Consider the following 15,728-nt stretch of genomic DNA (forward strand, 5'->3'; position numbering starts at 1 on the left):
GCTGCCAAACGTGAAACTGACCAAGGGGAGGGGGAGAGGGCTCTGAGGCATTTTAATTTACAGCTTTAAAGTAACTCTGGGCCAGCAAGACAAAAGAAGATAAATGACACTGAAAACAATGGGCGGGGGGAAGAGAAGGAGAGAGAAATGACAAAGCATATGGGGTTGGGGAAAAGAGTGCAGGGGAGGAGTGGAGTAGAGACCCTTAACTTGGACGTGAGAGGGGGAATGACACGGAGCAGGAGAAAGAGAGAGGATGCAGAGGAGAGAGAGGAGAGGGAGAGAGAGTTTGCCGAGTATTATTTGATGTGTCGAGCCTCTCTTCCAAGCAGCTTCTCGGAATCCAGTGTCACTTCTACCTCCTGGAGCCTCTCAGCTTAGCCGTCTCTCTGCAATCAGGAGTCAGCAGGCAGCTGCCCAGCCTACTCTCACACACACACACACACACACACACACACACACACACACACACACACACACACACACACACACACACACACACACACACACACACACACACACACACACACACACACACACACACACACACACACACACACACACACACACACACACACACACACACACACACACACACACACACACACACACACACACACACACACCAATAGCTCTGGAGATGAGCAACACAGAGGCACTTCAAGAGGCTGTAGGATAGGAGTGTGTTTTCTATCAGGTAAGGTCAAACATTTGCTTTCAGTGCTAATACTGTACTTCCATGATTTACTTTGCCTCTTGATCTGTCAAAGGTATCGCATGCTTTGGCTGTGTTTATTCAGTGTCCACCTTTTAGATATCCAGGGGATGAAAATGAGACTTTTAGCCCAAAAACATGTTTGCATTTACCCAGAGAGCCTATGCAGATGATAAAGTTGTTTACAGTGCATGTCGGCCATAGTTTCTCATGAACCCCTTGGACTGTTGCTTGCCAGATCAAACATAAACAACAAAGCTGGAGCAGAGGTTTGACTTCTGCAGGGCGATATTTCAAAACAAGTAAGCCTCATGTCTTCTCACAAGTCTGCAGCCTCCGTGTTTATTTTTCAAACTCTGGCACGTGCTCACAGAAAATGGTGAGCCCCAATCTATCTGATGGGAAAACTTGAGGGGACTGAACGCTTTCAAGCTGTGCTTTCCACAGGTGGGGGAACCTCTAGCTTCAAGTTAAATACTGTATAACGTTGCATGGTTGTGTAGAAGTGGTGTTTTTGTTTACTGTACACTAGGGCTCTCTTTGGGCTACTTTATCTTGGGGTTTCTCCCAGAGATTGCAAAGCAGATGATGTCTATTCTGAAGTGATACCCGCTTTGGTGTGAGTAATGAGGGCTAACAGAGCTTTGACACACGCTAATCAAAAGCAGCCTCCAAGGAAGAGTCGGACAGGTCCCATGTAGGCTTATTAGCAGGGTGACAGGGAGGGTTGCTGCAATCCTTAATTTAAAGATAAATAGGGCAAAATTGTGAAAAATGGCTAAACTATGCCTCTTAAAAATGACTGAACAATGCCTTAGACCCAGGACATGCTTTCAATGGTGCTATCCCACTTAGTTGTGTACTGTCATCATAACCCTCCACCCTCGTCCACTCGATCCCACCCACCAATCCAAATCCCACCCTTCCTCCACCACCCCCCTGCAACTCGCAGTGATGCCATTTTGTGAGAACCTGAAACTGAATTCCAGATTAAACTACTCACTTGAGAAATATGAAACTCTGAAAGGGAAAGAAAATCCAAGCCAGGAATGAATGTTTCAGTTCCAGTTGTGAGAACTGTTTTTTTCCCCATACCGTATGGCGATGGAATTCAGTGGAAGAGGTAAATGTTTTTACATCAAAGTGAAAAATAAAGACGTCAGTTGAGCAGCTCTCAGGATCCATTACCTTGCCTAGACATGCCATTAACATGGAATTCACTGTGCTAATAACCTTTTTCTCTTAGGTCTTAGGTCTCTGTAGGTCTGTCTCTGTGATGATAGTTTATTCTTGTAAATTGGGACAATCCCATCTTTTTTCTTAATTTTAACAACATTTGTTGTATATTTGTATAGACCACAGTATCAGCTATCACACCATGTACAGTGCATTTAGAAATAATTACCACCCCTTGAAATTTTACACACTTTGTTGTGTTACAAAGTGGGATTCAAATGGATTTAGTTGTCATTCGTTTGTCAATGACCTACACAAAAAACATGCATCCTGTTTGCAATAAGGCACAAAAATGAAACTGCAAAAATGTTGCAAAGAAATTAACTTTATGTCCTGAATACAATGTCTGGGGCAAATCCACTCTTCATATTTTCAAGTATGATGCAGCCATATTTTCAATGGCTGCATCATTTTATGGGCATGCTTGTCATCGGCAAGGACTGGGGAGTTGTTTAGGATAAAAAGAAACGGAATAGAGCTAAGCACATGCAAAATCCTAGAGGAACACATAGTTCAGGCTGCTTTCCAACAGACTGGGAGACAAACTCACCTTTCAGCAGGACAATAACCTAAAACACAAGGCCAAATTATGCACTGTATTAGGTTGTTGTCATGCTGAAAAGGGAGTTTGTCTCCCAGTCTGTTGGAAAGCAACCTGAACCAAGTTTTCCTCTAGGATTTTGCTTGACTGGCCTAGTTACAGTTTTGGCTTGAAAATCTATGGCAAGACCTGAAAATGGCTGTCTAGAAAAGATCAACAACCAACTGGACAGAGCTTTAAGATTTTTTAAAAATAATCCCATATGGGCCTCTCGAGTGGCGTAGTGGTCTGAGGCACTGCATCACAGTGCTAGCTGTGCCACTAGAGATCCTGGTTCAAGTTGAGGCTCTGTCGCAGCTGACCGTGACCGGGAGACCCAGCACACAATTGGCCCAGCTTTGTCCGGGTTAGGGGAGGGCTTGGCCAGCAGGGATGTTCTTTTCCCATCATGCACTGACAACTCATTTGAAGGGCCGGGCGCAGTGTACACCTGGCATGTGTACAGTGTTTCTTCCAACACATTGGGGCAGCTGGCTTCCGGGTTAAGTGGGCATTGTGTCAAGAAACAGTGCGGCTTGGCTGGGTTGTGATTCGGAGGACGCATGGCTCTAGACCATTGCCTCTCCCAAGTCTGTACCAATTGGGAAAAAAAATCCAGGTGTGAAAAGCTCTTAGACTTACCCAGAAAGACTCACAGCTGTAATTGCTGCCATAGGTGGTTGAATATCTAATAAAGATAAATTACATTATATTTTTTAAATGTTAGAATTTTTCCTCCACTTTGACAGAGTTTATTTTATGTGTTTAAAAAAAATCTGCACAGGGTTCCTTTTTTTCACCTTTTTTCTCCTTTTTTTCACCACGCCCCACCGTGGAGGTGTCATAATACCGATAAAACCTAGTGGACAGACAGAGAAATGGATCTTATTGTTTTTCCACCATTCATTTTTCCCATAGGGGATTTTTAGAAACACTTCAAATAAGGGCTGTGTTTTCGTATAGGCTTAGCCTACGTGATGCTTTGATAACCATGTGAATCTCTCTCGGACAAGATGAATTTTATCAATATATTGCGCAGTCCACTGCTGGTTGATGCATGCGACGTCTGAGCAGGGGAACGTAACCAATATATGCGGTGCTGCTCGTGGCAACGTCCTCTCAATGGGACCGTAAGATTCAGAAGCTTGAAAACCACATTAGAAAAAATAGCTTAAAACCCCCATTCGATTTTTACCCAAAATGTAGACAATGAATTTTTTAAACTGAAAATAATTCATGATGGTTTTATTTGATTTGTAATTCCTTTTGGAGTCAAAGATAATAATTTCAGTATTGTTTTAGTTTTTCAAACGGGTTTATTAGTTATTCTATTTCAGTTTACGAAATTTTAGTTTACTATAATAACCTTGGTTTGTTGATAGTATGACCATCTGTAGAGCATCTACAGATGGACTATACGGACTGTCCAAATAAAGTGGATTTATGTAAACTCCGTCATGCACATAATAAACTCCATGGCAGCTAGCCATATTCGAAGATCTTCATTTCAATCCCCCCAAAATCGAATATCTTAAATAAACAAATTAGCCTTCCGGAAAGGAAACGACAACAAATGACTGTCCAAATACTGAGGAAAGTAAATGGGAAAAATTGTAAATGATCATATAAGAACTGTATCGTTTCACTGAGAAAAATAAAGCTTTCAAATAAATTACATATTAGATAATAGGCCATATAAGAACGGCATGTGAAGATTGATTAGTACAGTTAGTATAGAATGTTTGGCTAACAGAAAACAAATGGAATGTGTTAGCTAGCGTTAGCAAAAGTTTGCAAACTATTTATTTTTAAGACTGACACATGGCCTCTGTGTGCCCCATGTTCCCCCTCAACCCACGGGATGAAGCCTCTTAGCTTGTAGTGCACTACATAGGGAATAGGGTTCATTTGGGACACACCCACACACAACCCCCCCTGGCTTAGAAATAATACCCAGAATGGTGCCTAACACCCAAAACATTGATTACTCTGAGAGGAAAAAATGTGTACGGAAATGTGTTATGGAAACATCCTCAGAAGGCTCTCTTGTAACAGTAGGCCTACTGAGTTGCAATGATTAACTAGACATTATGATAGAGTTAGCCTGTCCATACCCAATAAAGATATGGAATAAGATTGACCAAAACAGGTCGGCAGTAGCTGTTCATCTATGACAATTAATAGGATTGTGTCACTTTCTGTGGCTTTGGAGAAAAATGGTGTCACTTTCTGTGGCTTTGGAGAACAATGGCATCTACTACAGGAAGGAATTTGTGGAACTATGCCATGGCACACATAGGAACATTCTCTGCACCCCCATCCTCTGGAGTCACATATCCGGTTTTACTTTTCCAGATGACCATTTACATTAGTAATGTATGGAGGCATTGGCATATGCCACTAAAAAGGTACAGTGCTGATAGGAAACAACTTTATCATGAAGTTATTGAGCTCTGCTGAACGTTAGTTGTTGTGGGGGCAAACGTTTTGCAGTGACTTTTACATTTTACATTTACATTACATTTAAGTCATTTAGCAGACGCTCTTATCCAGAGCGACTTACAAATTGGTGCATTCACCTTATGACATCCAGTGGGACAGTCACTTAACAATAGTGCATCTAAAACTTAGGGGGTGGGGTGAGAGGGATTACTTAACCTATCCTAGGTATTCCTTAAAGAGGTGGGGTTTCAGGTGTCTCCGGAAGGTGGTGATTGACTCCGCTGTCCTGGCGTTTTGTTCCACCATTGGGGGCCAGGGCAGCGAACAGTTTTGACTGGGCTGAGCGGGAGCTGTACTTCCTCAGTGGTAGGGAGGCGAGCAGGCCAGAGGTAGATGAACGCAGTGCCCTTGTTTGGGTGTAGGGCCTGATCAGAGCTATACTTCCCACTGGTGTACCAGAGCATTTAATACTGATTCTTCCCCTGTGAATTCTTATTTTTCTTCCCGCAATGGGATTTTGCCTCTGCCTGGAACATAAGTCGTTTCGAAAATAAGAATGAGGAGAGAAGTAATAGAGGAAGGATGGGAATGGGATGCAGGCCTGTGAGTGTTTTGCATTTCAAACGAGAGCCAACATCCCATTGCCCCCAACTGAGGTGTGTGTGTATGTGTATATATATATATATATATATATATATATATATATATATATATATATATATATAGAGAGAGAGAGAGAGAGAGAGAGAGAGAGAGAGAGAGAGAGAGAGAGAGAGAGAGAGAGAGAGATTTTTTTTAAAGAACACTTACTGGACAGTTTGTACTGTCCTCTGTGCCCTTTATTGTATCCATTACAGCCTAAAGTAAATAAGGTCCAGTGTGAGTCGTGAATGTCCCTTCAGGGCCACTGTACAGGAGCCATGATCCCAGGAGTCTAGTCATGTGGAGATATGGGGGAAGCTTGTTATGCTATTCCCTATGAACATGTAATGCACTACTTTTGACCAGGGTCCATAGGGAATAGGGTGCCATTTGGGATGCAGCACTAATACAGCCCATCTGGCATTCCACACAAACAGGATGCAGGGCACCAGTAGCTCTGGGATCCATTAAAACAAAACAGAACAAAAATATCAACTTGAAAGAAGCCTTGATTGAACTCCTCGTGGATATGTCTCTGTCTGCCCTGTCATCTCTCAGGCTTTTAAAGTGGCTCTCTACACATACCAAAGGGGAGAGAGTTTGGGCACGGGTTTAAACCAAAAAAAACAGCCTTTATTTTTTGTTGACACTGTGGAAATCGTGTGCATGTGACCCTCTTTGCTTCTAAAGGGAATTGTTAAAAACATTTGTTTGTTTCCCTGAAACATTGACTGTTTAACCAGTCTCCTCATCACCAGTTTTAAAGGCCCAGTGCAGTCGAAAACATTTTCCTTATTTCATATATATTTCCGCACTATGAGTTTGTAATAATACTGTGAAATTGTGAACATGATGATAATGCCCTTCTGGTGTAAGAGCTATTGGTAAGAGCTGCCTGAAATTTCAGGCTGTTTTGGTGGGATGGTGTGTTGGCCTTCCAAGGTGACATCACCATGCAGTAAAGTAGTTAATAGACCAAAAATAAAGACAGTTCCAAACCTCTCTGGCAATAACAGATAATTTTCAGATAATTTCTTCAGTTTTACAGCTAATTTCCTGCAATTCTACACATTTTGTAATCATTTACAGTATGCCATGTTAATATGATATCTGAGTGAGAATTATTAACAAAAATCAATGGGGGCACCCTGGAGGTTAGGGCCCCTGGGCACGTGCCCTTTGTGCCAGGTCGGTATTCAGACATGATTACTACTACTACTAAGTATAGATAGCTGGCTAGACTAACCTCCACTCTCAAAATTGTTAGCTGACATGGCTAATTGAGTGACTGTCTGTGACTGACATAACGAGAAAAACTGCTAATGCACTACCAAATTTCGAAATTGTACCTGGTATTTTCTACTATTCTTATACTCTCAATAGTAAGTTGAGACCCCGACTGAGTCACCCACCCCCCCGAGTCACCCTCCACCCCCAAATCAAAAAAATAAATAATAATATTTTTTGATTTGGGGGTGGAGGGGTGATTCGGATTGGGGACCCCTTAGCGACCACTTACGTTGCTTAGGCTTGGAACTGGCCCTGCTCATTACATTTTATTAGCATGTTTTTGGGGGGGAAAACAACAGTTGTTTTTGAACAATATGGTGATCATAATGATGCAGAATGTTGCATGGGAAAGACATTATATTCACATAAAGTGAAAATGCACATAAAACTTTTTTCATATAAAATATTGAAAACTATCATCTATTTCGATGCAATTTTACCTGCTGGCTAGCGATTAGCCAGACACATAGTCCTCCCTTTTCCCTCCCTATGCCAAGCACTGCATTCAAGTAACGCATATGTCACGTTTTATCAAGGTGGGTGGAATCAAGCGCAGAGAGCAGGTCAACCCAACACACAGGGTGAATAATCCAACACAGGATCAAAAATAGACCGGAGAATAAAACACAAGCACTACACCAAATGACATGAATACAAAAACAATCCCGCACAAAACAAGGGCGGGACAACCTACTACATATAAGGACGTTAATTAAAACTAAAATACACACAGGTGAAACTAATAAGACAAAACCAATAGACAAACGAAAAAGGGATCGGTAGTGGCTAGTAGGATGGTGACGACGACCGCCGAGCACCACCCGAACAGGCAGGAGAGCCAACTTCGGCGGAAGTCGTGACAGCTTTTTCGCAGCTTTTTGTTAAAAATCGCGCAACATTTCAGCGCTCTGCTACTCATGCCAGGAATATAGTATATGCATATGTGTGGATAGAAAACATATGCATATGTGTGGATTTGTTAGTATGTGTGGATAGAAAACACTCAGACGTTTCTAAAACTGGTTAAATCACGGCTGTGACTATAACAGAACATGCGTTTCATCGAAAAGTGCAGGAAAATCTGATCACTGAAAATGGAAAAATATATCCATGCGCCACTTCAACCAATTGTTAAATGTGACCCAGATTAAATGAGGCCGAGGTTGCAATACCCACAGCTTCCACACGATGTCAACAGTCTTGTCATTTGCCTACGATTTGTTTCTTGGTCACACGAAGAAGAGACAGCCCATTTTTTCAGGTATCCGACCGGATATTTTGGTTGAGATTTACCCGGACATTATTTCCAGATGGGCAGCTACAGAATAAACATCGCCTCGTGATCAATTTGATCGCTTATTAATGTTTACTAATACCTAAAGTTGCATTCCAAAAGTATTTCGAAGTGTTTTGTGAAAGTTTATCGTTTATCAACTTTTTAAATTTTAAAAAATGACGTTACGTTAGAAAACGCTATTTTTTCCGTTGTTCACACAGTCTTCATAGATCGATATCTAGGCTATATATGGACCGATTTAATCGAAAAAAATACCCAATAGTGATTATGGGACATCTAGTAGTGACAACAAAGAAGATGGTCAAAGGTAATGAATGTTTTATATTTTATTTGTGCGGTTTGTGTAGCGCCGACTATGCTAATTAATTTGTTTACGTCCCCTGCGGGTCTTTTGGGGTGTTACATGCTATCAGATAATAGCTTCTCAAGCTTTCGCCGAAAAGCATTTTACAAATCTGACTTGGTGGATAGATTCACAACGATTGTAGCTTTAATTCACTACCTTGAATGTGTATTTTAATGAAAGTTTAATGACAGTTTGAGTTTTATCAAAAACTATAGGTGGCGCTCTGAAACTCCGCTGAGTGATGTTCCTGCCAGGGAACTGTATTCTGCTACATCCTTAAGAAGATAACAGAATCTGACATCTTTTCCAGGTTTGCCTTCAATTCACAGAGTCAGCAGGAGAGTACATTAGAATGTATTCCCTCCTCACTCTGCACACGCATGTGCACACAAGCACACACACACACACCTTAAATAATTGTCATTGTCTGTCTAGGCCGACGACACGCATTTAGATTAAGGTAAATGTATTGGTCAACTGCACTTAAGGTCCAACCAAAAGTGTAATTCTGCTTTGAACCCATCCCATCGAAGTACACATACAGTATACATACACATATACAGGTCTTGGAGAGGTGCGGGACATCCTTTGATGCTCCCACGGTATAGACCTACATGAATACCCCAAGAACCGTCTTTTATGTAAGTCAGGAAGTGGAGTCTTTCCTATTTTATTCTTAAGGATAAGATTTTCGTAACAGCTTTGAATCAAGATGGCGCCGAAGAACATGGCTGGCATTTTACATTCTCCCAGCCAATTGTGGTATTTTGTTATTTTTGTTTTGTTTTGTGTAACTTGTTTTTGAACTTATTGTGTACATAATGTTGCTGCTACCATATCTTATGACCGAAAATAACTTCTGGACATCAGAACTGCGACTACTACCAAGACAGTCGTGAAGAGGGCACGACAAAACCTTTTCCCCCTCAGGAGACTGAAAAGATTTGGTATGGGTCCCCAGATCCTCAAAAGTTCTACAGCTGCACCATCGAGAGCATCCTGACCGGTTGCATCACCACCTGGCAAGGCAACTGCTCGGCATCTGACCATAAGGAGCTACAGAGGGTAGTGCGTATGGCCCAGTACATCACTGGGGCCAAGCTTACTGCCATCCAGGACCTATACAATAGGCGGTGTCAGAGGAAAGCCCATAAAATTGTCAGAGACTCCAGTCACCTAAGTTATAGACTGTTTTTTCTGCTACCGCACAGCAAGTGGTGCTGGAACTCCAAGTCTAGAACTAAAAGGCTCTTCAACAGCGTCTACCCCCAAGCCATAAAACTGCTGAACAATTAATAAAATCGCCACCGGACAATTTACATTGACACCCCCCCCCCCATTTTGTACACTGCTGCTAATTACCTCAACTAACCTGTACCCCCACACACTGACTCGGTACAAGTGCCCCCTCTATATAGCTTCATTATTGTTATTCTTATTGTGTTACTTTTTATTATTACTTTTTATTTTAGTCTACTTGGTAAATATTTTCTTAACTCTTCTTGAACTGCGCTGTTGGTTAAGGGCTTGTAAGAAGCATTTCGCGGTAAAGTCTACACTTGTTGTATTCAGCGCACAAATAAAGTTTGATTTGATTTGAATGTCTGAAGTTACACCCTATTCCCTATACACAATGTACTCTATTGGCCCTGGTCAAAAGTAGTGCACTCTATAGGGAATAGAGTGCAATTTGGGACATTACCTGGAAGATAGATATGAATGGCCTTCCTATTGTCAAGAGAAAGGTTATAACTGATGAGCACAATACTAATATGGGGAAAGGGCAACAATCGTTCAGATATAATGTCTCACATTTGGCACTACAAAACAGGGTTTGACTTGAACTTTAGAGGCAGAAATGTCATTTGATTTACATTTGATTCACTTTCAGCAAATAAATAATGCTGTTAATTATGCCATGATGAAGATATGACAACAATAAGGGAATGATTAAGATGCCATGATAGATCATGCAGGGGCCAAGCTCATCACCGAAAGAGAACAGAGAGCAAGCATGGAGAGAGGTATGCAGCATCTGGAGAAAACATTTTGACTAACCATTATATAGCCGAATATCTCAACAACAACAAAAATGTAAACGTTCCCTGTATGTGAACGATGTGTTTAAAACAAGTTTGTGCTGGCTTGTATGGCGCTAAAGCGTCTCATCGTTTCGGGTTACAGAATTAGTATCAAGGTTTAATGGGTATTCACGTTACGGGCCTTTTCTTTACAAGAGGGTCTCTCTGGTGAGGGTTCCAGTGGTTAGCCTGTGGTCCAGGTTGTGTGTGTGTGTGTGCTTATTTATGTGTTTGTTATTTCTTTGAATGTCTGAGTGTGGGGGTATACAAACACTATATAAACAAGAGTATGTGGACATCCCTTCAAATTAGTGCATTTGGCTATTTCAGGCATACCCGATTCTGACAGGTGTATTCAATCGAGCAAACAGCCATGCAATCTCCATAGACAAACATTGGCAGTAGAATGGCCTTTACTGAAGAGTTCAGTGACTTTCAACGTGGCACCATCATAGGATGCCACCTTTACAACAAGTCAGTTCATCAAATTTATGCCCTGCTAGAGCTGACCTGTTCAACTGTAAGTGCTGTTTGTGAAGTGTGAAGTGGAAACATCTAGGAAGAACAACAGCTCAGCAAGCTCACAGAATGGGACCGTCGAGTGCTGAAGCGTCTGTCCTCGGTTGCAACACTACAGAGTTCCAAACTGCCTCTGGAAGCAATGTCAGCCTAAGATCACCATGCGCAATGCCAAGCTTCATTTAACTCTGGAGCAGCGGAAAGGTGTTCACTGGAGGGATGAATCACACTTCACCATCTGACAGTCTGACGGACAAATCTGGTTTTGGCGGATGCCAAGAGAACGCTACCTGCCTGAATGCATAGTGCCAACTATAATGTTTGGTGGAGGAGGAATAATGGCCTGTGCTGTTTTTCATGGTTGGGACTGGGCCCCTTAGTTCCAGTGAAGGGAAATCTTAACTTTACAGCATACAATGACATTCTAGATGATTCTATGCTTCCAAATTTGTGTCAATAGTTTGGGAAAGGCCCTTTCCTGTTTCAGCATGACAATACCTCGTGCAAAAAGTGAGGTTCATACAGAAGAACGCTACCTGCGAGATTGGTGTGGAAGAACTTGACTGACCTGCACAGAGCCCTGACCTCTACCCCATCGAACACATTTGGGATGAATTGGAATGCCGACTGCGAGCCAGGCCTAATTGCCCAACATCAGTACACATGCGTAGATCATTCATTCACCTACTCTGCGTCTCACAAAGACACGGCGGTTGGAACCAAAAATCTCAAATTTGGACTCACCAAGACCAAAGGACAGATTTCCACCAGTCTAATGTCCATTGCTTGTGTTTTTTTGGCCCAAGCAAGTCTCTTCTTATTATTGGTGTCCTTTAGTAGTGGTTTCTTTGCAGCAATGAAGGCCTGATTCACACAGTCTCCATTGAACAGTTGATGTTGAGATGTGTCTGTTACTTGAACTCTGTGAAGCATTTATTTTGGCTACAATCTGAGGTGCAGTTAACTCTAATGAATTTATCCTCTGCAGCAGAGTTTACTCTGGGTCTTCCTTTCCTGTGGCAGATCTCATGAGAGCCAGTTTTATCATAGCTCTTGATGGTTTTTGCGACTGCACTTGAAGGAACTTTCAAAGTTCTTGAAATTTGATATTCATGTAATTTGATATTCTTATATTCAAAGTAATGATGGACTGTCGTTTCTCTTTGCTTACTTGAGCTGTTGAAAAAATTCCACAACTTAACTTTTCATTAACAAGGTGCACATGTTAATTGAAATCCATTCCAGGTGACTACCTCATGAAGCTGGTTGAGAGAATTCCAAGAATGTGCAAAGCTGTCATTAAGGCAAAGGGTGGCTACTTTGAAAAATCTTAAATATAAAATATATTTAGATTTGTTTAACACTTTTTTGGTTACTACATTATTCCATATGTGTTATTTCATAGTTTTGATGTCTTCACTATTATTCTACAATATAGAAAGTAGGAAAAATAAAGAAAAACCCTTGAATGAGTAGGTGTGTCCAAACTTATGACTTATGGTTCTGTACATTTAGATGAAGCGAAGTTGAGGTAGAGTTCTGATTGTTTTTGATATTGTTTCTCTTTTAGCCTTACTCTCTAAGTATAAGTGAATGCACATGCATACATACCCATACACCGATAGAATTGAAAGATGCGCTCCGTTGCTTTCCTCTCCCTTGTGGTTGGAGGATGAATTACGTACACAATTGCAGGATGTTATCTCCTAGGAAACAACAATTCACGTCTCTTTACTCAACCACAGCATATGGAGAAACGCTTATAGTCTCCTTACCTCTTGTCCAGTCAGTAAAACTCAAAACAAAAAGGTGGAACATTTTGTGTGCTCCCCCCCTCCACCCTGCTCGATAAATGCTGCTTTCTGGGGATTCTGGTTTTCCCTCTGTAGCCCCTACCCCTTCACCTCCCCATTCCTCCATCTCTGTGAAACAGCTTTTCAGTGTCAGTGAAAACATGTATCTCGCTCTCTCTTTCACTCTCACTCACTCACTCACTCACTCACTCACTCACTCACTCACTCACTCACTCACTCACTCACTCACTCACTCACTCACTCACTCACTCACTCACTCACTCACTCACTCACTCACTCACTCACTCACTCACTCACTCACTCACTCACTCACTCACTCACTCACTGCTTAAATATACGTTACACAATGGACTTAATTGGGCTCAACAACTTTCATACGCTCTATTTCCATATAGGTCCAAATGTTCCAGAGTGTTTATACTTTACAAATGCCTCCTTAGGAGAGGCTCGTTGTTCGTTTTTTTTGTTGCGAGGAGAGCAAAGAAACAGACATACTATTATGATTATCAGATTATGCATTGCGAGGCCCCGTCATCTGTGGCTCAGAGCCAAAGGAAGCTGACTGGCTCTTGGGGAACGGTCATGCTGGAGTTAAAGTGCATTGATGAGTAACAGTCCCCTGAGTGAACAGCTATGCTCAACATGCAGAGAAGAGAGGAGAAACATCACTTCCCAAAACAGTGACTTAGTAACAACGAGAAACACTCACTGCAATAAACAAGTGAAGGGTCATTTGCGAATGAACTGCTCTTTTTGAATGACTCTTTTTGGTTAACGTCAGGAACCGGATCGAATCTGTAAAATAGCCATTCATTAGGTAGTGAGGAGAGATCCTCATTCTAGTCCACACACCACACAACGTAGAGCTGTTTGGCAGAAAAATGAACGGCTCTTTTAGGTGAACAGAGCCAAAAGATCCGGCTAACTGAAAAGAATGCTCATCATTAAAATAGACAACATCCTCAATCAGTCAAAGAAAACTAAAAAGGTTTACACAACGCCAATTCTTTCTATGGCGATGTCAACTTTTTAAGAATGTTTTTTATATATACAGTCATGGTCAAAAGTTTTGAGAATGACACAAATATGCATTTTCACAGTCTGCTGCCTCAGTTTGTATAATGGCAATTTGTATATGCTCCAGAATGTTATGAAGAGTGATCAGATTAATTGCAAAGTCCCTCTTTGCCATGCAAATGAACTGAATCCCCCCAAAAACATTTCCACTGCATTTCAGCCCTGCCACAAAAGGACCAGCTGACATCATGTCAGTAATTCTCGCGTTAACACAGGTGTGAGTGTTGACGAGGACAAGGCTGGAGATCACTTTGTCATGCTGATTGAGTTCAAATAACAGACTTGAAGCTTCAAAAGGAGGGTGCTTCCACTGGTCCTGGGGCCCTTGTTAAGGTCAATGACATCATCAACTTTACCCAGTACCAGGACATTTCCGCCAAAAACCTGCTTGTCTCGGCCAGGAGACTGAAACTTGCCAGCAAGTGGATTTCTAGCAAGACAATAACCCCAAGCACACATTTAAAATCAACAAAGATTTTTGACATATACTAGATTCTTGACATAGCTCATTCTAATATATTTACTACTGTACATATAATTCTTAGTATATCTTGTGTACATTTGTCTGGTGTATATACGTATAGATTACATTTTGATTACTGTTACAGTGCTATTTGGGTTGTTAATTGGATTCGTCCAAACATTCTTGATTTCTAGTAAAAAAAATATATATAATAACATTTGAATTATTTGCGTTCTTGTTTGACATTTTACTGCATTGTTAAGAGCTAGTAATGTAAGCATTTCGCTGCACCTACTACAGCATAACATCTGCTAAACTGTGTACACAACCAAAAAACCTGGTTTGAAAGAAATAGTTTATCGGCCACAAAACCAACATTTTGCAATGGCCATCCGGAATTGAAGCCCATTGAAAACCTGTGGTTTGAAGTGAAGATGGCAGGCCATAAGTGCAGAGCGAAGGATATCAAGGATCACGAAAGATTCTGTATGGAGGAATGGTCTTATATCCTTCCCAATGTGTTCTCCAATCTTTGGAAACATTTTAGAAAAAGACTCAGTGCCTTTATGCTCACAAGGTGAGGTATTGAAAGGAATTGAAGAACAGGGGTGCCAACAATAAAATAAAAAATCTAATGACTTGTTAAACAAAATCTCTTTCGCTGAGTAATTGTATTAGTATACAATAATATATATAAGGTTGTACAATATAGCTCAGTATTTGTAGGATTTATTTTATGCCGTCTTTTTTTGCTCATCTTTATCAAGGGTGCCAATCATTTTGAACATGACTTTAGAATGTGGACTAAATTGCTAGACTATGTCACCTTTTTGTGTCGTGAGGGGAGGTATTCAGGCGACGAAATAAAAATGCAGGTTTGTAAAAGTCAACACCGACTAAGTGGACTCATGAAATACAGGATTCAACACTGCCTTGACATAATGTTTCGACTTTGTGTCAAATATGAGAATAATTCTAGTGAATCTGGGCCACTGCATGGAAAATAGCAAAGAAACAAGCAAACAAAAACTGTGAGTTGTGAGTCTCCAGATTGTCTCTTGAGTTTTCACAAGGACATTTTTCTTACTGGATCCCTTCTTTGTGCTAATATTTCAGTTGGCCCGTGCTTGGTAACTGCAGCGTTGTCATGTGGAGAGACACGGCTATCCGAGTCAAAGTGAACACCGGTGTCAAGATTAAAAGACTTTCAGTAACTTCATCGGCCA

General features: G+C 41.3%; 1 protein-coding gene across 3 annotated transcripts in view; it reads left to right on the top strand.

Annotated features, from left to right (window-relative positions):
- The first annotated feature begins 222 nt into the window (after window positions 1–222).
- ripor3 (RIPOR family member 3) overlaps window positions 223–15,728 on the top strand; it is a 69,605-nt gene continuing 54,099 nt past the window's right edge. For all 3 annotated transcript variants that reach the window (XM_046310273.1, XM_046310275.1, XM_046310274.1), the window contains exon 1: window positions 223–697. The gene's annotated coding sequence lies outside the window, so the exon portion shown is untranslated. The remainder of the gene's footprint in view (window positions 698–15,728) is intronic.

The sequence above is a fragment of the Oncorhynchus gorbuscha genome, linkage group LG18 (genome assembly GCF_021184085.1).
Source record: "Oncorhynchus gorbuscha isolate QuinsamMale2020 ecotype Even-year linkage group LG18, OgorEven_v1.0, whole genome shotgun sequence".
NCBI classification, from domain to species: Eukaryota; Metazoa; Chordata; class Actinopteri; order Salmoniformes; family Salmonidae; genus Oncorhynchus; species Oncorhynchus gorbuscha.